This window comes from Anas platyrhynchos, chromosome 9 (assembly GCF_047663525.1).
Source record: "Anas platyrhynchos isolate ZD024472 breed Pekin duck chromosome 9, IASCAAS_PekinDuck_T2T, whole genome shotgun sequence".
Lineage (NCBI taxonomy): Eukaryota > Metazoa > Chordata > Aves > Anseriformes > Anatidae > Anas > Anas platyrhynchos.
The window spans coordinates 12,940,784-12,964,737 of record NC_092595.1 but is presented as its reverse complement, the minus strand read 5'-3'; the positions used below and the strand labels follow the sequence as shown (position 1 = coordinate 12,964,737).

Below are 23,954 nucleotides of genomic sequence, written 5' to 3'. Positions count from 1 at the left end.
AAAAAGAATTGCTGCCTGTTGAGGAGGAATAAGTATATCTCAAGAGATTTTGATATCTAATATTTATTTTACTAATAAAAGAAAACACAAGAAAAATAAAATTGATCCTTTCAGTCTTATGCTTGTTATCTGCTTAATGCCCAAAGTCTAAAAGCAGCCACCACACAGTATACAGTGCAGCTGATTTCACTTTTTCATACAGAACTGTGGAATTGGTACTCCTAAAAGGATCTCTAACAGCTGCAGAAAAGCTTTCGCTTCTCTTCCCCTGCAGACTCAATGAAACGTTTCACAGCTAACTGGGGAAGCAATGTAACTAACGAAGCCTAATTTCCTCAGGCTGTTAAGGAATAAAGCCTGAGTGAAGTTACCTTATTTATTATGCCTCAACTCATCTGAGTTCTCTGATGCCTGATAAGATTGGATTGTGTGCCACAGCCTTACCTTCCAGGAGCTGTCTTTTTGGGAGAGTGTTTTTTCTTCATCATCTTTCATTTTGTGTTTTAAAACAAATGCAGACAACTTCTTATGGAAGAGTTCTACTAAAGGAAAGCATGGCATGGTAGCATATATCTTTCCGCAAAGCTTTCTAGGTATAGCCAGTTTTCATGAGGCTACTAAAGATTAAAGCTACGCTTCTCATTATAACATGCAGTTACTGTGTCACATAACCCAATGAGTCATGTGCTTGTCATATATCCTAAATTATCAGTCAAAATACCAGCTCACTCTTTCATATTGTCTTTTCTAATGTGGTTAAAATAAGTTGCTGCCTATCATTCACAGAAGGATATACAGAGAGTTACAGGAGTCAATACACTGTGCTTTCTGTGCCCTTAGGTGACTTGTAATTATTACAATTGTTCAAATCAAGGTTTGATTAAAAATCACAACTTTAGCTTATTTAATTAAGCCTATTCAATAGAATTCTTATAGGATGATCATACGCCTCTCTGATTCTTTGATTTTAGTCACAGAAAACAAAGATTATAGAATACAGAGAACAGTTGAGGAGTTTCCCAGTAATACAAGCCTTGTGTTTTTAATTTGTTAACTCCATGTCCAATGTTTGTTCTCATAAATGAAATTTCTCTCCATTTAATTGGACCAGGATCTGAATACAAGGATGCAGTGACGCGATGTTCTTACAGTTAGACAGTTCAGCTGAGTATGAGTATGACCAGTAGATGAAAACGTTCCTGTTTACAAGGAGGATGAGAGAACCATTGCTTTGTTCTGTGGGTTGCTTTGTGTGTGTGTTTGCTAATTTATAGTTTTCTGCTGTTGTATGGTTTGTGTTCTCCAAAGTTATTTGAGCTCCTGTTGAATTAGGTACTGATGCCATGTTTATAGAATCATCTCATCCTTCTTTTGCTCTTGCAATAGGGTATGTGTATTCAGTAAGGGGCAGTTCACAATCCTACAAAAGAAAGAGTTTTGTTATTCCACTGACCTCAAGTACTAGAGAATTACAAGGAACGGGGAGTGATGTGTGACTTTATTTCATTTTTTAGATTTTTTTTTTTTTTGTGTGTGTGTGTGTGTTTGTGTTTATATTTACCTAACTTATAAAATAGAGTAACTGAAATTTCTATAAACAGGTAAAGTTCAGTACATAGTTGCTAATGCTCAAATGCCTTCTGGAAGACCACAAAAAATGAAAAATAAAAGCATATGAAACAATATTAATTATAACCTTTAACAATTACTGTCAGTCTGACATACATCAACCTAGATCATCTACCTCCACACTTCCCGTAATCAGGACTGTGTTATATAATATCAGCTTAACAGCTTCTTAGTTGACTTCCTGATGTAAAGATAAACATCATTATATAACCTGCCTATTTTAACTTTCTGAGTCAAACAAAGCAGAGAGGTTGGTGTATTGTATGGAATGAGTTTGTGTGAAAACCTGACCTAAGAAGTAACCTCTCCGAGAGCAGATTAGGTATTCTTCTGAAGTGTTTCCCTGTGCAGAGTGCAGCTGTTGCTTTGGGTTTTGCCTGATCAAATGTAGCAGTTGTGTTTAGAAACTTAAGTTTAGAAACTTAATTCTGGAATTGGGTGTTACCCAATTAAAGCAAAATCTAGTCAAAGTAAATTTAACTTTTACATCATATAAACATTTAATATCCCTCCACCCCAAAGCGCACGAATAGCAAATTAAGATAAAATATGAGAAAGTGCGATTAAACCTCAGTGTAGGATTCAGACACGGACTGTGCTAAGTACAAGCTTCTCTCAGAAAGTAGAGAAATTACTTCAGTGCTTTTTCTTTGTTTCTGCAGCAGAGTGCTCAGCGCACCACGAAGCAGAGCCGTTAGCCATGGCTCTGTTCACCCTGTGCTGATTTCTGGTCTCTGGAGGAGTCCTTGCACTGTCCTAGCATCAGGGCACACATCTGTGCAAGCCCAACAGCCCCCAGCAAACAGAAAGCAGCACGCCTTAACCACGCGATTCAGCAGCGCACAGCAAAATGACATCACAGCATATCACATCAAGACACCTTTGTTTCCTCAACACAAACAATGTAGTATTTGTAGCAGACAGCACAGGATTGTGCGCAGCCTTATGCCTCTTACACAGGCATAAGATCTACATACCTCTGCTGCCACCATGTTGTCCGTCACACGCACCTGAAGGAACAAATACGCTATTTTGGGGGATTATAGGGACATATAGGATTAGGTGAGTCAAAAAAAACTAGAAGGAAAGTTTGATAATAATGATTTTTTATTTTACTGGAATCAGTCATGCTTGTCAGAAAGTAACTTCTTTTAACAGCTAAGAATCACTTCCCAAGTAAAGTGTTCTTGCAAGGCATTAAAATAATCTCATTCTCACCAAACACAGAGTATTTGCCAGCACTGCAGGAGCACATCAAGGGCATGGAGCTCTTATAGTAACCTCTCTCTGTCCTGGGCTGACACCCAACTTACAATGAAAAATTCCCTTATCCTTTGCTAACACCCACTTTTTGAGCTCAGCAGGTAATTGGAGAAGTAGGTATTTGTGTGCTCTTTGTGTCTGTAAATCTGACCTTCACAAACAGTAACTCCTGTACTATTCTGCCTGCTGCTAGTTACAAGCTGTGCTTAGGACACCCAAATCACAAGCTTCCCATCTCCTGCCCCTCCTCAATCCCTGCTGCTCAAAGCTGTAGAAGTTTTCTACAAAGAATTACTGGAGCCAGCATGCTCAGCTGGCCCTCAGGGCTACCTCTGGTGGTGAGCAGGTAATTGAATTATCAGGCACACCTTTCCTTTCATGGGCTTTCTTCCCACTTGTTTGTGTAGAGACTTTGGGAGGATAAAGGTGAGTATGTACCATAGTTATGTGAAGGAAAAGAACAGTGCTAAAAGGAATGTAACATGAGAGTTCAAGAAAAGTTTTGTCTTGTTTGGAGTTCTATGAATAATTTACACTGTAGGGGGAGAGGCTGCCAGTGACTGAAGCTGAGGGATGAGTCCTGCGGTGTCCAGGTGAACAACTGCAGAGCTGGAGCAAGTCTGGATATGCAGAGAGGAAACCTGTAGAACTGTGTCCGGCTGAGGGGATCTGCTGATGAAGAGGACCTGCTCTACAGGGGCAGGAGAAACTGTCCACAGTTAATACATCCTGCCCTTTGTGCCAGGCAAAGCTCAGTGGTGCTGAGCACATGCTAACAGTGCCTCCTGCAGCGTCCACACAGCTTTTCTATTTTGATGTGTGTTTAGGTACAGGAAGTCCTTGTAAAGCTGCTTTGTTTTCAGGACAGGACTTTGCTTAGAGTCCTGGTGTACCTTTTCATTCCCTCTTTGAATCCTAGTGGAATTGTTTCTGCTCTTAGCAAATACTAAAGAAATTGTCAGAATTCATAGGAACCTGTTACTGATTCACATGCAGATTCCAGTTCATCCTTCCAGAAAATCCTCTGTGACAGATAGCTCATTTAAGCTTTACAGCATGCATATCACATTTCTTGCCCCAATTCCATGATCAAATACTGTTGCAAGCTGAGGTCAATAGGAATTTTGCTGATGCAAAGTTCCCAAGGGACTTATAATCGGGCTCTCAGAACTACTTCTGAACACGTTGACCTAAGCTGTTGCCAACATGTTGCATGGAAAACTAACTTCTCCAGATGGGGCTAAGGATCTAACTTATGTGCTCCAAAAAGCTACAGGGAAGCTGGCTGCCAAAATCAAGCATGCATACGCAGAGATAACAAGTACTGTAACACTATTTACTACTCGTATTCCAGTGGTTCTATTCCTTTTGTTGGCCTTCTGTCCACAAAATGCAGCGTTTTTTGAAATATTTTTCTTATTTTCAGATTTTTTTATGACAGAAAAAAAAAATCTTCCACTAACCACGACTGCTCTTTTTGTAAGGTACAAAATGGTATCACCAGAGGCCATGCCACATTCCTTCCCAGATCTACACTATTGCAACACATTGAGTAACTAGTTTGTCCGATACCAAGACTGACTCATAAGGGCAAGAAAAATTAGAAGACAGGTGTATGCTTGCAGTTCTTGTCCCATTTCCTTGATAATTTAGAGCTTTGACAGAAGAAAACAGTGACTTGGTGATGTACAGGTCCTTTTCTGGCACACGGGTTTGATACGTGTGTTTGCTTAATGCAGAAAGCAGCAAAGTTCCTTTATTTTTGGACGTGGAGACTATGTGGACTAGGACCTAAAGGTAAAGTATTTTGCCTTTGCTTTCATGAGTAAATATTTTGAACTCTGAAGAGACATACGTGTAGAAGAAGCATAGGATGATGTGAAGAGTTACAGAGAATAAATGCTATGAAGTTAAACAGCATAGAGATCAAAGTCACACCAGAGCAAAGAGAGAGGCAAGAAATGTGGATAACATAAAATGACTTGAGAGCCCTTACTGAGATGTTGTCAAGAATGGGGGAGATGATTGATGCAAGTTTCAGAGGAGAGATTTTCAGCAGGGAGTTATCCTCATCACCCAGTACAAAACTCACCTGGAACAAAACACAGCAGTGGCCATCTGTGTTCAACAAAGGTGAACTCACACTAGAAGGAGGCAGAGGAGGGCTCCTGGGATGATGAACACACTAGGATGCCTTGGAGGACACTATCAGGTCAGCAGGGCTACTGAAGAGAAAGACTTAGGTTTCCCCAGAGAGCAGAAGGCTTCCTGGGACAAAGGCAGTGAGGTCTGGAGCTGCTTCCTCACTAGAAGAGCGCAGACAAGTCACTGAGATGGTTTTGAGGTGGGACTTGAAGGAGCCACACAGACAGCACAATAGGCTGAATGCGGTAAAATACTTGTTCCTATGTGAACAGCATCCTCGCAATTCCATTTCCCAGAATGTCGGTGCCTTTCACCTCCAATAGACCAAAGACTGCACCACGTGTTTAAATAGAAAAGCAAGTTTCACAGCCAGATCCAGGCTGTGTGTGCACTGAACTCTACATACTGAGAGGAAGCAGGCTACAACAGTGTAGATTTGGGGGTTGTTTATTGTAGTAAATTCTCTCTCACACACACTTACTCTTGTGCTTTCATTCTTGATGTTTCTGGGGTCCTCTGGCAGGTGGCCCAGACACTGTTGTAAGGTACTCAGGTGACTCAGATAATCAGCTGCTGGAAGCCAGGAGCACTGAGGACTATCCTGATCTCTGAGGACGTCTTTGGCAGAGTAAAACACTCAGTACACCCTTCTGCTGTGAGATGAACAGAGGGAGACTAAAAACTCCACTAGGATTTTGTTGCTGACTGCTTTATACTTTATCATATCAAGGAAGGGACAAAATTCAGCTTGTGAGGGAGACTGGCATTTCTCTCATCAAAGCTGCACCGACTTTCTGGTTTTGATCACAGATTGCTGTGAACTGCCCATTCTGTGCACCAAGGGTAGACGCAGAGGCTCAAGAGAAGAGCTCAGTCCACCACTGGTCTGGATGAAAGAACTTCTATTTGCTTTCCCAATCAGAAATAGCTCGGTATTCTCACAGATCTCAGGGCAGAATGCAAATGTAGAGCATGCCTCATATTTCATAAACTCACCAAGGACTTACTCAATTATTAATTAAAATCTCATTTGATTATAATTCTATCACATGCTGGAGTAAGCATCCAGTCTCATTGCTAACAGTTAATTTAGACTCCAAAGTCATTGCCATTTAAATCAAAACAATTAGTCCAAAGAAAGAAAACTTTATCATTACTTGTGACACCACATTACAATTCAGATGAGATTAGCTAACTTTGTTTCTAATCTCTTTAACAATATTATATGAGGAAACATGCTCACTGTGTTAATTACTGTTTGTTAAAGCTATTTATGCAGAATACATCTTTGGTGTAGTTGCAGTGAATTTGATGCATCGTTTTGCCTGTGCAGATTTCATTTTTCTCCATTCTGGTTTAATGCAGCTAAAATGATCATTTTGTAGTTAGTACCCATACGGTGAGTCTCATGCTCCTATTTATGTCGTTAACAGCTCATACCTTCAAGGAATTAGCAAGTGAAGCATGCTAATTTCTATCTGGCTGGAATTAGGTGCCAGATACCCTTAGTGTCCGTTCCTCATGTAGGCCCACAGAACTGCAAGCATCAAAGGGAAGTCGCATGAGAACAAAGCAGCCCCCTTGGATCTCACTTGCTTGATTCCTTATGTGCACTTGGTTTCTGCAGCTTCTGCACTTAGTTAGGAAGTGCCCAGCTCTGCTGCTATCCTGTTCCATGCGGCCCCAGGACAAGCAGCACCAAGCAGCACCACACCAGGATGCGATGCCCTCCTGGCCATGGTCATGCCAGTGAGGGTGGCAAAGGAGAGCCTTCTAACTTTCAGCCTTTATTGATTCACAATCCCACAGAAATTTCTCTACCCATGCTTTAAGTGTTGGTAAGTAAACTATCTGGACTAGACCCAACGAGTTTAAATTAGCATTTCCCCACAATACAAACGCTTGCTGCTTTTTATATTTTTGCAGCAAGTTATTTCTGCACGCTCCCTGGATGGATGGAGAGGACTTGAAAATGCAAAAAATATATAAAACTCCTCCAAATACCCTGCAGATTCTAACAGCCTGCTCGTGAACCAACTCCATTTTACTGCTGGTGCCCACAATGGAAAGCAGAGTGCCAGCCCTGGCAGCCCGAACCCAGCCCCTCACAACAGTGCCACTGTTGAAGCCCAGGGAACCACTCCACAATGACCAGAGTCAGCATGAAAGCACCTCAACAGTCGCAGTAATGCTGTATGTTGAAAACAGAACATAGGTTTTCATTGCACAGACCCCAGGAAGCGTTTCAAAGTCCGTGCAGACCTGGGGAGTAGTTTTTAGATCCATTAAACGATAGGCTTAATTTTTGGTTCACTTTTTCACCGTCCTTAAAAGTAGGCTAGCCTACTGAGATCTGCAGGCCATTTGAGGAAAACTGCTCAGCTAGAAGGAAAGAGGAGGTGGAGTGTGGGAACTGCAAAATAAGGGTCACTGCTAGCTTGTGTCGCTGGAGCAGCACAAGCCAGCGGGGATCTGAGAACCCAGCTCTTACTAAGCTCCTGTTAGGTACCGTTTTGCTGACTATTTCAAGAAGCCGTGTGTTAGTTAAATAGCAGCGTCCCACTTGCAGACAGGATGGTTCCTCCAGCAGGGCTCAGCACACCAACACCCCCTGCACCCTCATCACCAAAGCACCTTCCAGGGGAGCTCCTCTGTGATCCCATGCACGCATGACCTGTTAACGCTGCTCTCTGCTCTCCTACTTGTATGTAGAATACCTTGCAGCTTACTGAAATAACATTCAAAGTTATTTTTATTGTCAATAAAAATGCCTTTAAAGTTTTTGAAGGGTTCTGTATTGCCAGCCCTGAACTCAGTGAACTCCCAGGACAGATGCTGTGCAGGCAAACAAAGGAAAGCTTTCTTCAAGCTGTCTTACAAAGCACCTGAACACTGCTTTGGAAGGGTGCAAACATTTCCTTTGTGTTATCTCAGATAAGACTGCTGATAAGAAATACCAGAACTGCCTACACCCGTTACACCTTTGGGAAACGGGCTGAAATAAACTCACTCCATGTGTCAGAATAACCATCAGACTCTAAATCCTCTCAGCCACTAACAATTATCAATATTTGAATATCTGTGTTGTGTTTTTTTAATATGTTCCACAGAACAAATATTTTGAAATGGTACAAATCTGAGTGGGGGGTTTAAGAGGGTCTAAATTAACAACATTTTTGTGTGCCCTTGGGTTGCTTCCCAGGTCAAGCATGCTCCAAAACATTGTAGTGACACTAGGAAAACCCCTGCCGCCACAGAGCAATGTTTTGGGGCAGATGAGTAAAGTAACATATTCTCTCACAGTGGGGGATGCGGCTAGATTGTTTGCTCTAATGAGTATTTCTGGCAATTTTACTATGCTAAGTTATGGCACAACATTCCCTAGTCTCACATTGGTTCTTCCACTTATTTAAAGCTCTCACATGTGTTATATGAAGAAACAGCCTCTGCAGCTTTTTCTGACTGTATTAGGCCACAGGATTATCATTAGGTTGGGCAATGCTTACAGAGGGACAATGGAGCCTTTACTGCAAACAGACAACTGACACGCTCTGGAGCAGAACAGTGGATCTAAACATTCGTTGTCCTTAGGTAGGTTGTGAGATTTTCCTGCTTGACACCTAACAATGGTGTACATTTGGGGTACAGCTGCAAAAATAGCTGTTTCTGATCAGGCTCATCACATCACTCATAGCTGCCACAGCATAACTTGCGGCTGCTGTTCTTAATTTGGGATGTAATGCATCTTCTGTGCTGGCCCTTCACAGAGGAAGATAGAATTCTCTTTTCCCTCTTTTTCTCTGCAAAAAGCAACAGCCAGAGTTCACACATTGCCTACACTGTGCTGGGAAAGCAGAATTACCATATAGTGAGACTGGTGGAGGGCAGACAGCCCTGCCTGATGCCCAGCTGAGACTGGAGTCCATGCAGCAGAGGAGTTGATGGCATGAAGATGGATGTGTGCCCCTTTTCCTTGAGCCCTGCTGGCATGGGGTTTAGTCAGTCCCTAGGATGTGCTACAAAGATTCAGGTGCGCTCAAGAGATGCCCGCACCCCACTGAAGGCCACACAGCAGCTACCCTCGATACTCTGCAAATATCTAGATAAAATTTTCCCCAAAATAAGTACCACCAGCACATTTACATCCATGCAGCTTAGAACAGAATAGGAAAAGCCATACATATGCAAATGGTTATGCATAATTGTCTAAAGTTCTTAAGAGAGTGCATGGAAAATAGACATGGAAATTTCACAGATTTTCAGCGTGACTCAGGGGGCATCCAAACAGTAAATGTGACTCATGGGCTGCGTAGGCATGTATAGGTATGTGGGTAGACTTCTGGAAGCCATATGGTTTCCTGCAGGAGCTGAATATCAGCACAAGTGGTGGTGGGGAGAAGAAATGTGACGTTTTATCACAGAACGAGCTATTTGAGCACTGCCTGTCCAAGAATTACTAATGGAGCAGAGCCTGGTGAGGGCTGGCTTCCATCAGCACTGCAGAATAACAAGGCTCTTCCAAAGAGTGGAATCTATTTACAGGAAACTCTTTGGAGCACAATGAAATTTAAGGGGGTGAGAGGCAATTATATTCCAAAATAATTTGTTTTTGTTGAAACTGGTTTTCGAAGAACTCTCTATGGGAGGCCACAGTCTGGCAGAAAAGGGACATCATGTGGGACCCTGGCAATACTCGGGCTTTGTGAAAGCAGCTGGAAGCAATTCCATCTGAAGTCTAATAACGTTTAGAAGCGAACAGCCAAGCTTGGATCCCAAACAAGGCATCTACCTCATAGATGCCAAAGGAGCAGTACCTGCTTAACCCAGCCTAAATGCGTCACAAAATGCTGTAATTAAATGCTAAGGATAGCACAGTTAGAGTTCCTCTGCTTTTGAGGGACGTGAGAATTTTGCCAATAAATATCTGTAGATGAATTAATACCCTTCTGTCACTGTTGCTCTTACATTATAACAGGTTCAGTGAAAGAGAAGAGACAACCGTCTTGATCTAACAATGCAAGAGAAAAAGCAGGATGACAGAAATAAAACACCAGTCCCTGAGCTGTCAGAACATCTACACCGATTTGGGAGCAGGCATGAAGACAGCAGAGGGAGAGAAGGTTACAAAAGGACTTCAAGAGCAGTGATGGGCTGCATAAGCTTACTTCCAAAAGCCATCCAGAAAGCATGGATGCAGAGAGATGCTGGAGCCACCCTGAGTTCCACGTGTGCAATGCCCCTGAATTCAGGCAATGTCCCAAATGTGCCTGCTGCCTGCCCTTCTCAGGCACATCACTGCTGTCCTCGGTTACCCACCAGCTGAGCCAGTTTACATCCAGGACTTGTGCAAAAACAGAGCAGATCCCAACAACAGGTGAAGTGAATATGGACTGTGGTGTGGATCCTACATCCAGCCCACCTGTGGTTGGTGCACATCACGTTTCATTCTTGACCTAGCATGATGAAGTCTTTAGAGAGGAATGAAGCATGCTAAACAGGCAAGCCCTGTAAACCTTACATAGGTTTTAGATGTTAATCTTTCTCCACTTCTGTATGTGATGCTTGACTAAATCAGCCATTTAATTAATTAATTTAAATTTAAGGCAATAAAGATGTCTCCATGAGAGCCTGGCATAACCGATGATGAAATAAACATGATCTAATTACATCTCACTGATATCGCAATTATCTGCACAGGCAGCTGGCTGGCCAGCTGGATCCCTGCCTCCGTCAGAGGGGCAGTGCTGAGCCCTGCTGCGGGGTGGCACAATGCCACCGCAATGGGTCTGTCTGTAGCTCCTTCCTCATGGGGGGGGAGAGAGAAAGCATCCTTGATCCAACACGGAGCTAGTGAGGGATTCACTGCAGCAGCAAGGCCCAGGAGAGGCACGATCAGAGGGGGAGAAGGGGCATCAGAAGTTTTTAAGAAGGAAACTAAATGCAGATGTAGTCATTTTTGGACAAAAAGTTCCTGAATAGAGGCTCAAGCCTAGGGAGTGTTCTAAACACCCTTTCCATCACAAGGAAAAGTGAGAGAAGTGCCAGGTTGGGGAGCAAGCTGGGATCCTCCCCGGGCTCCCAGTGGGATCTGCAGAGAGTTCAGGTTTAGCTACATCCCCGGTACCAGGAATGGCCCTTGGCTGTGCACAGGGCTGGCAGGAAGGGTCCCTGCGGGTCCCTGTTAACTCTGGGCTCTTCCCTTCCTGGCTCCCAGCTCATGATTCTGGACAGAGCCCTGCAGACACTTCCAGCCCTGCTTCTGTACAGAAAACTGTGTGTCTGTGCAAGGCATGGCAGCTGTGGTTCTCTGCTCTGTGAAAGGGATCAGAAGTGCCTGTGATGTGGGCTGAAGATTTCTCTTGCAACCTCTGTGGTGAGTTAATTGTTGCTGATTACAAACCCAGTGCAATGTCATTAATTTGCAACACAGAACAGCAGCCATCCAACGGAGCAGCCCTGCATCCAGCTCCTCAAGCATGCAATTCTCACATTACTTCACAGCATGGCAAGAGACTGTTCAGTAAACAAATAGCATGCAGATCTGGTGAGGGCCAAAAGTGATTGAGCAGCAGATAATAGCTACCTGACAAATACAGCCCGTGGTGTCACACACTGTCACCTCTGATGCGGTGGCAGCTGGCAGCCTGCTCTTGTGGTGACTGGGGCTCTGCGGTGGCCCCTCGCTCTGCTGCCCTCCTTCTGGGCTCGCTGGTGCCTGTCCTCGAGGCAGCTGAGCCCCGGGCTGCTCACCCCTGTTCCAGCCATGGCCATGTCCTGCTGGGGCGGGCAGCCAGGGCAGGCTGCCTGAGGCAAGGCCAAGACAAGGCCAAGGCAAGGCCGCCCGACCCAAGTCACCGTGACTGTCAGCAGAGGTCACAGGAGGGGAAGTTGCTGGGCCTTCTGCACAACAAAACCACTGCAGAGCAGCCCTCTGGGAGACACCCCTGGAAATTCTTCGTGGTCTCTCACCTAGAGCCTCCTTCGGCCCAGCCACAGAAGGGTGTGGGATGAGGCCAGGCTCCACCAAATAAAGAGGCAGGTGGCATACGTTGTCTGTATGCGGCACCTTGGGCCCACTCAGGCAAGCTCTATAGGACACTTTGACACCATCTCCTCAATAAAGTGGTTTTGTGTTTCTAAGAGAATAACAACCACTTCTGTACAAGGTACTTATTTTTTTGTCCTAATGCAGTACCAAACAATTACTTTATGTAACATTTAAGAATGGGGATTGCAACAAATCTGTATTTTATGTTATTTTCTTCCTTTCAAATGTCATGATGCTGCACACGCAGCTCGGTGGTGTGCCTGCCTTCTCACTAAGCTTTTATTTCTTCTTCCCTGAGGAATGGGAGCAAGAGCTGATCTACTGAGCTGAAGATTTCTGTGCGGCTGTCCCTGATGGATGATGGTGACATAAGCTGGCTGTCTTGGGGATTTCACGTAAGCTGAAGCTTGGAAGGCTGAGCTACACAGAAGAAGCGTCAAAGCACACCCAGAAGCCCAAAATAGGATGGAAAAGTAGGCACATGGACTGAGGTGGCTCAGAAGCACTAGATCTGGACAGCAGATTAAATATAAATTGCTGTGAATGTGGGGTTAGTCCAAACCAGCTCCAGCACAGAGCAGAGTGCTCAGAAGTAAAAACAAAGCCTGTTAATATTGCCCCATTCCTCCCTGCAACCAAAGCAAGACGTTCCAAAACAAAAACTAGTTCAGTTACAAGCTGTCAGTACCAAAATTCTGGGGGAGGGGCAAGTGGAAAAATGAGTTTTGAAGCACCAAAAGGCAGGCAACAGAGATCAGAAGGGAAAGAGAAGACAAGCAGGTACGAAGGGTCCCAGTGCAGCCTGAGAGGGCTGGCTGTCTCCTTCAATGCTGAGTCTCAGACATAACACTGAGCATCCCACAGCGCTGAAGGGATCTGGGGTGGCCTCAAGGTCTGAACAAGGCTTGCTCAGACCATTTGGAAATCAAAGTGCAGTTTAAACCCGTTATACTCATGCTAGAATTACTGCATCCAGGAGCTGAAGTGTATGGCTGCAGAGCCCCCTTTAGGAATCACCAGCCCAGGCATGGGGAGGCACGCAGACTGTTTGAGAGACCTTTCTTTCTTGTACATCCCTCAAAACAAATGGCTCATCCCCTCTTTCTAGTGGTGAGGTAATGCTGAAAACAAAGAACGAACCCACTACACCTTCCTAGATGACATTCAGAAAAATCATACACAGGGTGTTTGAAATAAAAACACCAGTAAATGAAAGTTCATAGCTTGCACTTGCTAACATATCACGACTCTAGGGCAAGATCACGCAGGTGTGCTGTGCAGACGTGTGTGCAGAGGGCAGGGATGTGATCAGTGAAGTGCAGTCGTTACCTTCAAGGATGACTTGCAGCTTTTGGGAAGGGGAAGTGCTTATCCTCCCTGACTAGCTGTGTGCGAACAGATGAGAAATGCTGTCACTTCACCACTAAATCCAAAACAACACATTCACCTTTAATCTACTGCATTTTAAAAAGCATTAGTCAGACTAGGCACATGACGCCGGTTACCCCAGAAGGAGCAGTAAGTAAAGCTTAGAGTCTCCTAAGCAGTTTATAGGCTATACGCTGTGCTTGAGTGCCTCCTCTAAGTAAAAACCCACAAAGTCCTTCATCTCTGGCACCCTTGGGAGTGGCAGACCTGCTCAGCGGCCACGCAAGCAGCTGACGCAGGTCGCGAGGCCAGCGCCTTTAGCCCAGCGCAGAGGAGCAGCCCGCTGCCCACACAGCAGAGCAGGTGTCCCTGCAGCGGGGTCCCACCACCACCACAGCACGTTAACGCCTTCCTTGTCACGTTAACACCTTCCTTGTTGCGTGTTCTCTATCAGCATGTGATGGATCGCTGGCCTCCAGGACTATGTGGCTGGCCTTATCCTGTGCACCGCAGTCACACTGGGCTCCGTGGCTCGGTGTCCCTGGGATCAAGGATGTTTTTATCTGGATGAGATCCTGTGTAACTAGGCAGAAATACATGGTCATGAGAGCACGGGAGTGAAAATAAGCCTAATAGGAACTGGGGGAGCATTCCCAGCAAGGAACCAGCTCCTGCCCAGTGCCTCTGCTGGGGATGGCTGGACACAATTCCCTCTGCAGATCAGCGTTATTCATATGTAAATCAGAAGCTGGTTCAAAGACTTCTGTTGCATTCTTGATTCCCCCTGACTCTGGCTTTCAGTTTTCCCCATTATGCCAACAGCTTAGTCAGAAGTCTTTTAAATCACTGGAAACATCTCAATTATATAATTAACTAGAACGCGGATATCTACAAACTGCAACAAGGGAAAGACTTTGGCTGCCCAAGTCTGCAGTTACGGTGGAAGTTGCATGCCATTAATTTTTAGCTAAGGCTGATAAATAGATAGGAAGAAAAAACCAGCTATGTTTTGTCTACCTGTTCCTCCAAGGGCATGGTAGTCACAAACGTTGCATTGTGCAACCACATGCACCCCATAGCCGTGTGGGGAGGCTTGGATCCCCTCTGTTAAGGGGAGGGGTCGCACAGGAGGTGGTTTCTGCATCCTTAGAGGCAACTTGGCAAGCACCAAAAATGCTTTGTTCCCTGGCCCAGGCTTTGCAGCAGTGCCCCATCACCTGATCCGCGTGAATAAGCCTTTTCCTACTTAAGCTTCACTCTCAGCTGCTGGACCATGAACTGTGGAGCACTAAATGAAAGGGCAGCACTGGCAGATGCAGGAGAGTGAAGGAGGTAAGCAGTCACCAGCCAAGGGCAGCGAGCAGGAGAGCAGGGATTTATCTGCCTGGGGAGCAGAGACAAACATGAGGCCAGCCATGAAGGCAGCGGACAGGGGATGCTAAGTGCAGAGACAGGAGGTGGCGGTGCCACAAGATGCACGTAACCCTTAAGAGCAACATGCAGTGACAGTTGCTTCTGTAGATAGTGCCAGAACTTGTGGAAAGAAAATAAATTGAGCACATACTTCTTTAATTTAGACTAAACCTGAAAGAAACATAGGTCTGATTCTGAATTCTGGGACTTGAATCTCATGCAGAAGGGATAAGGTGTGGAGCAGCACTGCAACCCCAGGTCCCCATTTCACCAGAAGAGTAGCTGGAGCATGCAGAGACTACAAATGGGATGGAAAAAGGAATAAAAGCAAAGGTAGCAATACATGACAAGTCAAAAAACATTTGGTTGTCACCTCTGGCAGTCCTCAGACCAATCAACACCTGGCAGTGGATATTAAACAGAAAAATTCAGTCAGCTATATGAAAAAAAGCAGAAGGAAGGGGAGAAGTGATGATGTAAACTCGAGGTCCAGTAGTCTAATTGCAGTAAAAAGCTAGGTCTTAAAAACAAATTTTCAAAGAGTAAGAGGCAATGCAAAATACAACATTAAATATGGACTTTGCAAAGAGAAACATTGTCAGACTTTGTTCTTTCTTCCTTTGAAAGTCAAAGGAAGCCCCTCAGAGCTCATCTCTTCGGATTTCAGAGGAGCAGCTGAGGTGACATCAAAGGGAGATTAGCAAACTGAAGACACTTGAGCTAAAAGACGTGTTACAGAGTAGGAAGGAACCAGCTATGAGGGAGGCAATGAATACCAGTGGTGACAGAGGAAGGGTGAGCCTGAACAGGAATTAACAGCACTGGTCATTAAGGGTCTGCCACGGAGTTTCATATTTCCACATGGGGCTGGCACATGAAGCGAAGGCAGCTCTTGCCACCTACCTGCAGGAGAGCTGCATAAACTCCAAGAGGCACAAAGCAGTAAATGGCTGGGTAGTTTAGGCTACAAAATTAAGACAGAGGAGACCTGGCTGCCCTCTAAAATAAACCAAAACACACACTCAGGAGAGAAAACTTATTTCAGCCACCGAGAGCAGCATGGTGAGGCTGAGCAGCAGGGGCTGGCTGGGGGATGCCCGGTGAGCATCAACAGCCCCCGACCCCATCACCCATCAGGGCAGGGGGTGCCCTGGGAGCAGTGGCTGCTGAGGGATTTGGGAGCATTTCTGGCAGCGTTAGCCACCGCTGGTGTTCTGACGCATCTGGGGCCATCTAGACAGGCTAATGACACAGACGTTGCTTCAAGGTGGTCATAGCTCTTGGCTCATAAAGTAGTAGCTTGGGTTTCCTGCCTTTCATAAAAGTCAGGAGCCCTTCAGTATCCAGCTCATTCACAGAAGATAAAAATCTCTTGGCACAGGCTCTTTCCTCACTTGTAGGTTAACTCCATTGTTCAGCCTCTGCAGAACGCATAATACATCTCACCCCTGGTAATCTCCAGCAATTTTTTGACCGATCTGACTGGATACCAGCCAGACAACACCAGTTATGGTGAGTGTGTGTGGGGGGGTTCTTTATCTCTACACTCGTTTTCACTCTAATTTCCACAACCAGCAACACATTGTGGGAATCACACAAACCTACCCTGTCATCCTGCCCCTTTAACCTCTACTCCTGATGCACCACTGAAGATGTTTCCTGAGTCTTGAAGCACTGAGGAGGTAAATGGCTTGTTCATCAGGGTTGGGAGCAGCAATGGGACCCAAAGGAGTCATGGCTGGGTGCAGGAGATGGGATCAGCCACATATCAGGGAAATGCTCCCAGTAACAAGTGCCTGTAAGTGCTAAAAGTACCCGAGCCCTCTGGTTGTCCTTTGGGATCATGCAGAGCAGTGGTTACAGCCAGCATCAGGTGTGTCCTCCTGCTCTGCTAGATAATGGCACAACTCCAGTGAAGTCAGCGTAGTTCAAAGAAATTAAGAAGTGCAGTTTTAATTAAAATTATGAACTAATGAACCAGGTTCCCAAGGGACATAGTACAATATCTATCACTGAGCTTTCAGAGCCAGGCTAATTGCATAGCCAGAAAATTAACAACCCTTTGTCTGGAACAGGCGTGGGAACTGCGCAGAGATCTCTGCACCTTCTTCAGAGACCAAACGTGTCAGTGTCTTTGTCCACCCGGTCCTTTCCTCATGGCTTGCTGTGTGTATTTGCCAGCTGCTCCCCATCACTATTTATATACAGTCACATAAACAGTCCACCCCCCATCCCCAAGCTGTATCCCCCTTCGTAGCCATCGACTTGTCTCCACGAGTCTGCAGAGCTCACGCAAACCTGCTGCTGCCTGCTAGCGGTGTAGTGCTCTGTGTCAAGCCAGTAACTAAAAAACCTTTTACTATTGTTGGTTAGCCTTACACAGAAGTGTGGTTACTCATGGATGTGCCTTTGCAATTCACAAATACAGCAAAAAACCTGAAAAGCACAGTCCAACAGAGGATATCAATATGCAGAATGGGGATTTCTCTGAACTGGGGCTGTGTGGTGTGCACGTACAGGGCCCTGAGTGCCCATCTCTGCAGATACTCAAAGCGATACTCAAATGGGTGATTTTTTTTTTCAACAACTCACCTATTTCTCCTCCAGAAATTTTTGTAAGGAGGGAAGTAGTTTAGGTGAATTTACATATGAAAACTCATTTTTAATAATTTCAAGACCTAGCCCCACTTCTCATTTATTTGTCTGAAGAAACTCCTTAACAAAAATCAGTGCGACTCGGCTATGGTCTGCAGCAGGCATGAGAAGGTAAGAGGTACAAACAGCTGGGATCCGAATCACTAAAAGCTTCCTACTAGAAATAAACTGAAAATGAGGACCTCAGAAACACATGCAGCAGCTTTCCTACCAGCTGACTTGTTAAAAGACAGAACAGGACCGCACCAGTTCACAGTGGAAAAAGTGTTAAAGTAGCACCTTTGAAAGTCCACTTCTTCATGCATTAATATTTGAAACATAAGACCCAATTTCCCAGCCATGGAAAAAAGGAAAAGAAGAAACTACACAGCTGTTAAAGCACAGGGAGCTGAAGGAGTTCATCACCTCTTAAGAGTAGTGCTTCTGAAGACCACCGCCACCTCTGGAAGACAGCTAGAGACCAAGATAGGACACTGCGACTCGCACAGCCTGCCAGACTGATTCAGGTCAGCCCTTCAAGACACAGATTTACTCACAGCCCAGTCTAACCTCGTCTTTTTCATGCCAAAACATGATTCCCACATCCAAATGTGGCTCTGTGTGACAAATAGCACTAGTATGGATTGTATACCTGGATTCCTATAGCAATGTAATTTGCTGCTCATCTTTCCATCTCAGCTCAGAGGAGCTTCCTTAAAGAGCAACTGCGAGCAGTGCCCAGGCCCAGAAATGCCAGCTCCCTGCCCTAAAGCCAGGCAGGGGACCAGCTGCTCCAGCACAACTCTGGCACAGGACCCCCAGCATCATGCTCTTGAGTTAGGTCCAACCACCCTGTATTTCCTTAAGCCTTTGCTTTGCAGGTGAGAAGGATTTTCTGAATTGCTGGAGCTAGTGGAAAAAGTATGCTGGACTCTGCTGTCCTGAGCACAGAAAGGCCGCAGAAGGACCTGCTTTTAGAAGCATTCTTCTGGCATGGCTTTTCTCATGGAAAACACTTTCATGTAATCCACAATATGGGCTTTCTTTTCTGGTTTATCTGGTCTGCCCAAGCCATGGCTTATAGTATAGGATTTGGGTTTTTTTAAAAAATCAAGTCAGCAAAAATTTACATACCAGACTGTGAGTGTTATTCATATTGAAATCTGTTTGTTGCTGTACCTGTGCACATGTGGGCAGAAACCAACACACTCTGCCAGATAGTGATGCAGAGGAGCAGTGAACTGTGCTGTTTTTAAAGTTTCACAAAAATAAATCGTTACTGGAAAGTTGGATTAGGTTTGGACAGAACCTACAAAATAAGGCTTTCTCTCATGCTGCTATTCTATTAGCTTTATTTTTGCCAACTTTGACTAAAGAAATGGTGCTGTGCTGCCTGCAGAGCTCTGCAGCACCCCAGGCATCCTGCTGTGCTGATGGATGGAGAGACCTTGTGGGCTGCAGGTCTCACAAGCTGTCTGTACAGATGTTGCAGATCCTGTAGGGGACAGCAGTCAGGCTATGTGCTGCTCCCCAGCAGTGCCCAGCACCACGGGGCTGCTCCTGCTGGCTGGGGCAGGAGGCTGTCAGCAGCCTCCTGCCCCAGCAGGAGCAGCCCCGGCACCATGACTGGAGGTATTAACTAGTACCGTCAGGCAGGAGTAAGAATTAAGTAGAAAGAAGCTTTGTGTGGGTGGTGAAAGAAAAAAGGGAGATTAAGGAGACAAGGATCAGAATCCGCAAATCACACAAAACCAGTTCTGTGTCAGGCAGGGGATAATTAACGTGCTCTTCTTCTAGACATGAAGACCTGGTGTTGATTTACAAACACCCTTTCTGACACCTGGTGAAACTGGACACCCTTGAGGATATTTTCTCTTGAATTTTTAGCTTTTTTAGTGCATAGTTTTCTCTTCACACTACAAAACGATGTGCATGCTATGTCCAATACACATCCCAACCTACTGGCAAAGACACAGACCCTTGGTGAGGACCATCACCTGGGAGAACCATTCAATACAGTTTTGGGTGTGGACATCAGCCACGCTGACAGCAAGGGGGAGTTCTCCTGAATTTCCCTTCCATGCGTCTCCAAGGGCCTCTTATTTCTGCTTTACCACCTAGTTCTTTGCCTTGTTAGAACAAGGCATTCAGAAGCTGGTGCTTACATCCCACACGAGGAAAGCGTCAGTGCAGGCTGTGAACTTACACAAACCACGCCTGCTCTTCATGGGCTTGGCCATGATCTGGCCACAAGCAGGCTGCATTCAGCTATTTTCTGCTACAGCCCTGAGTATAGTTCATTCTGCTAATCAAGTTGTAAAATAAAAAGTCAGCATTAAGAGCCAGAGGTCCCTGACCCAGACTTTACAAGCACAGGCATATCAGCAGCAGCAGATCAGAGAGCACACCACCTGGCTGCAGCATGCGAAGCCATCCTTCCAGGCAGCCTGACTCCTCCCAGACCAGCACAGCAAGAAAGCAGCAGCTTTGCTTTTCATACCTTTGACACGAGAATCGTTTTCTGCAGTGTTTATTTTCAAGATGTGTGGGAAGCCTGTAAGTGGCCCAGGCACGAATTGAGGCACAAAAGGAACGAGAGGTCTTTATTACCTGACCACTGTAGAAGTCAGCTAAAAATAAGATTCAGAGGACTTCACACTTTGTCCCGAGACCAGGGGTCAAAAGACTCAATGTATATTTTCACATGTCAGAGAGGACAGAACCATCCTGCATTTAGAGAGCCCAAGGACATTCAAAGTCTGCTGTTTTGAGCAGGAAGTTGTTCCAGCGCAGAACAGACAGGCAGTTATTATTCTGTCTGCACAGGACTTATTGAGTAAACCCACGTCTGCAAACCATAACTTGAAATTTTTCCCTGTCATACAATGTGCCAGACCACAGCTACATAAAATAGAGAAAACCCATTATAAGTGACCAGAGCCATTGGAAAACTGTGGAAATGTTGCCTCAGGCTGCAAGGCCCTTTCCTGTGGAAAGAAAATTTTGCAATTGTCTATTAATACTGTTTCTTTGCTGAGAAAGAGTGCTCATACACTGAGTTTCATCAAAAAGGGTTTTCATATGGGCTGTTCAAAACTCTGAATGAAAATGGAACAAGTTTCCTTCCTCATTATTCTGATTTATTCATTTCGCCCCCTCCTTTCCTACCTCATGCATCAGACATTGAAGAGAATGAGAACCCAGAGCACAGAAATAAATGCACAGGGACAAGCAGCCACATGGCATGGAGGCACCATCACTGGATTCTCCAGGTGGTAACAGATTTTTGGACTACCAGACGAAAGGAGATGCTAAAAGAATGCTTAAAAAATGAGTCCTTGTCACTGTTCCATCAGTAGTTCAGATTAATTTTTAGGCAAAGCAGCACTCAACATAATCAGTTTTTGTACTAAGACAGCAAATGAAGGAGCAGAAGTCAGTGACTATATGAATAACAGTGCTGAAAACTATGCAAAAAGTACAAAGTTTGAGCCTACCTAGAGCTTTACTCCCTCTCCCTCCCACGCAGAGGCACCTCCAGCAAGAATCACCCCTCTCCTGCCTCAGAGGCCCCTCTGCAGCCAGCTGCCCCCCAGGACTCTGCTGTTTGTACATTGATGTTTGTGAGCGTGCATCTTTTGAACAAGAAGGAGCTGAGGTCTTTGAGCTGAATAATTTATGTGCTGACTTTTGCAATTAATTTTTCTGAGCATCATGCAACTGCAGGCTTACAGAGCTGTAAAAGTGTGGAAGCAACTAGATCTGGGGTTCAGGGTAAGCTCCAGGCTGATAAAGGAACAAGAGGTTTAATATGGAAAAAGGATTTTCTAAAGTTCAAAGACATTGGTTTGGGCCCCTGTACAGCATCTGGGAGGAGACAAGCTCAGCCCACCTGCCTGACCCACACCTGAGCCCCATGCCCCCAGCACAGGACTGGACATGGTCACCAACATCCCAGCACCCTTGGGATGAGAGGGGATCACTTTCTGAGGCAAGGCAGGCTTTTGGCAAAGTAACAGAAGCAGGGGAACATCAGAGCAGGGCAGGTGCAAGGAAAGCTCGCACACAGAAGAGCTGCAGGCAGCTCCGGAGCACAGGGGATATTTGCAGCACCAAGAGTGTCTGAGCAGCTCTGGGCTGTACAGCCCAAGCAAAGAGGACTCAAAATAATGAGTAAAACCAGCCTGCTGGTAGGATGAGAGAAATCAGCACTGCCATTGCCAGCTGGTGGGGAGGGAGCCCTGCAGAGCTGCACAGCCCATGGCCAGGTGGAGAGGTGGAGCAGTGGGCAGTGCTGGGCTTGCAAGCAAGGTAATCAGTAATTAACACAGACATTTTTGGCCATGCAGGCAAATGAAAGCAAGGAGAAAAGTGAGGCTGTGGTACAATGATGCTGGGAAGAGAACTAGAGATCTTCCAGACCCACAAGAAAGGTCTGGAAGCTTTAATTAGTCTCTTCTACAATGATGATACTTGATGTGGGGAAAGGCTACAGGGAGTGAATGTTTAGACAAGGAAACAAACACATTGGAGTAAAAGGCAAATTGAGAAGTTCAACGTGGTAAAAGAGGGGAGGCCAGGTAATGCACATCCCAGAGAGCTGGAAGCCAGCACAGGGCATCTCAAGGCTGGCAGCAAGGCCTTCCAGCAGAGCCATGAAATCACATCATGTGGGCAGCTGGGGACTGGTTGTCCAGACCAGGCACAGGTAGATTCAGCTTTGAAGTCAAGGCTGTGGTGAGCAACCAGCTTCCAACACCCATGAAAAATGTGTGTTATCCTAAAGTGTTCAAGATATGGGTCCACATGGCTGGGGAGGAGGTGCTTCTTTCCCCCCTCTCTTCAATACCTCCCTAGAGACCCAGTGGGGTTGTTTCAGAATTCTTAAATCTGCTGAAGCAGGGAACAAGACCAGAGCTGAGTGTCTTACCAGCCCCCAGGATGCAGGGAGAGGTGGCAAAGCAAGTAACAAGGTCTACAACCAACACACACATACAGGAGATCTGGGTTAGCACTGTTCAAAGGGCAGCCTTACTCAGGCTGCAGCAAAGCACTGCTTCAGAGGCCAGAAACATTCACTGCCTCTCCCTGAGACAAAGATGTGGCAGTCCCAGCTCCTGCTATTGCAGAGCCCCACACCATGCTGCTGTCACCTGGTCACCACTCACCTGGGCAGCACCAGCTGGGGGTGCAGGTGGTCTCCTCAGCAGCCTCCCTTCTTCTTTGGGGAAAGGGAAGCTGGCAGCAGAGGGTGCTCATATACCAAGGGGCACCTGAGCACCTGGGCTGGCATTGCCACGGGAACAAATTGGTATCATCTGGCCACAATCAAAACTCTGGCTTGTGATGCTATTTTTTGTTTGTTTGTTTGTTTGTTTGTTTTCCCCTAAAAAAGGCTTCTCTCCATCCAAACTGTGGGTGTCTGCAGCAGCTTCCATACGGAACCAGCACAGGCTGGGCCCTACTGCTTGTGAAAGGGATTACATGCCACGGCTGTTTGAGACAAGTCAGACCTGACACTCCATGGGTGCTTTTGTCTTCCTGGTCAGAGGTGGCTGATTAGGATAACACTTACAAAGAGACTAAAGTCATCTCTGCATCCTCAAAGATGCAGGTTCACAGAGTGCAAAGGGGTGCCGTGCAAAAACGGTGCAGGAAGCACCACCTGGTCTGCACCCGACAGGTGTCAGGTATGGAGAGCTCCATCCTCCCTGGAGTTCTGCACACAGAAAGCACAAAAACCCCGTGCTCAGGGTGAGTCATTTATTACTGTTGCTGCAGAGTCCTAGACAAAACAGATGAAATCAGCTGGCCGTGGGCAGGCCGACAAAACATCTGTTTATAGCCATCCCACGTGCTAAAACGGCGCTGCCATGTTCTGAAATCTTAACGGGACGAAATGAGAGCAAAACCACACAGCGAGCAGTTAAACGGTGTCCTTATCTTATGCAGAAATTAGGACATAGCTATGGCTCTTGCTGTGTACAAGATGAGGCTCTTTGTAAGTAATTAAGGAAAACACACTTGAATTAAAGAGCCTCATTGGTTTAAATTTTGAGATATTGTTGGACCAAAGGTTTCAGTGAGACAGCAGTGCTGGCTGCCTGCTCCCTCTGTGTTTCACCTCTGCTGGAGCTGAGGATGAGCCCCCTCCTTTACTTCCCACTTCATCAAACCATGGCCGAGGCGAAGCCAAGCTGGGCCGTGAGTGTGGCAGGGGCTCGCTCAGTGTCGACCTGCTCGCCGTCCTCCCTGCCTCCCTCGGGGCTGTTCGGATTTGCTCAGGCAGCAAATGATTTTTATTCTCCTAAATTAAACCTCCTCCTTGAAGCTATCACAAGGGCAGCTGTGATCAAAGGCAAAGGGGAAAGCTGCTGGTGGAAACGGCCGTCAGCGGTTTGCAAGACCCGGGGATGGTGTAGACTGGGGTGAAGATGAGGAAGGCACCTTATCA

The 23,954-nt window shown here is 45.8% G+C and overlaps 1 long non-coding RNA gene across 1 annotated transcript; it reads right to left on the bottom strand.

Moving 5' to 3' along the window:
* Positions 1-851: 851 nt before the first annotated feature.
* LOC119717693 (uncharacterized) lies at positions 852-22,721 on the bottom strand. The gene is made up of 2 exons (XR_011811560.1): positions 22,669-22,721; positions 852-1,420 (listed from the first exon to the last, which is right to left on the bottom strand). It is a non-coding gene; the product is annotated as an uncharacterized lncRNA (long non-coding RNA).
* Positions 22,722-23,954: the final 1,233 nt, after the last annotated feature.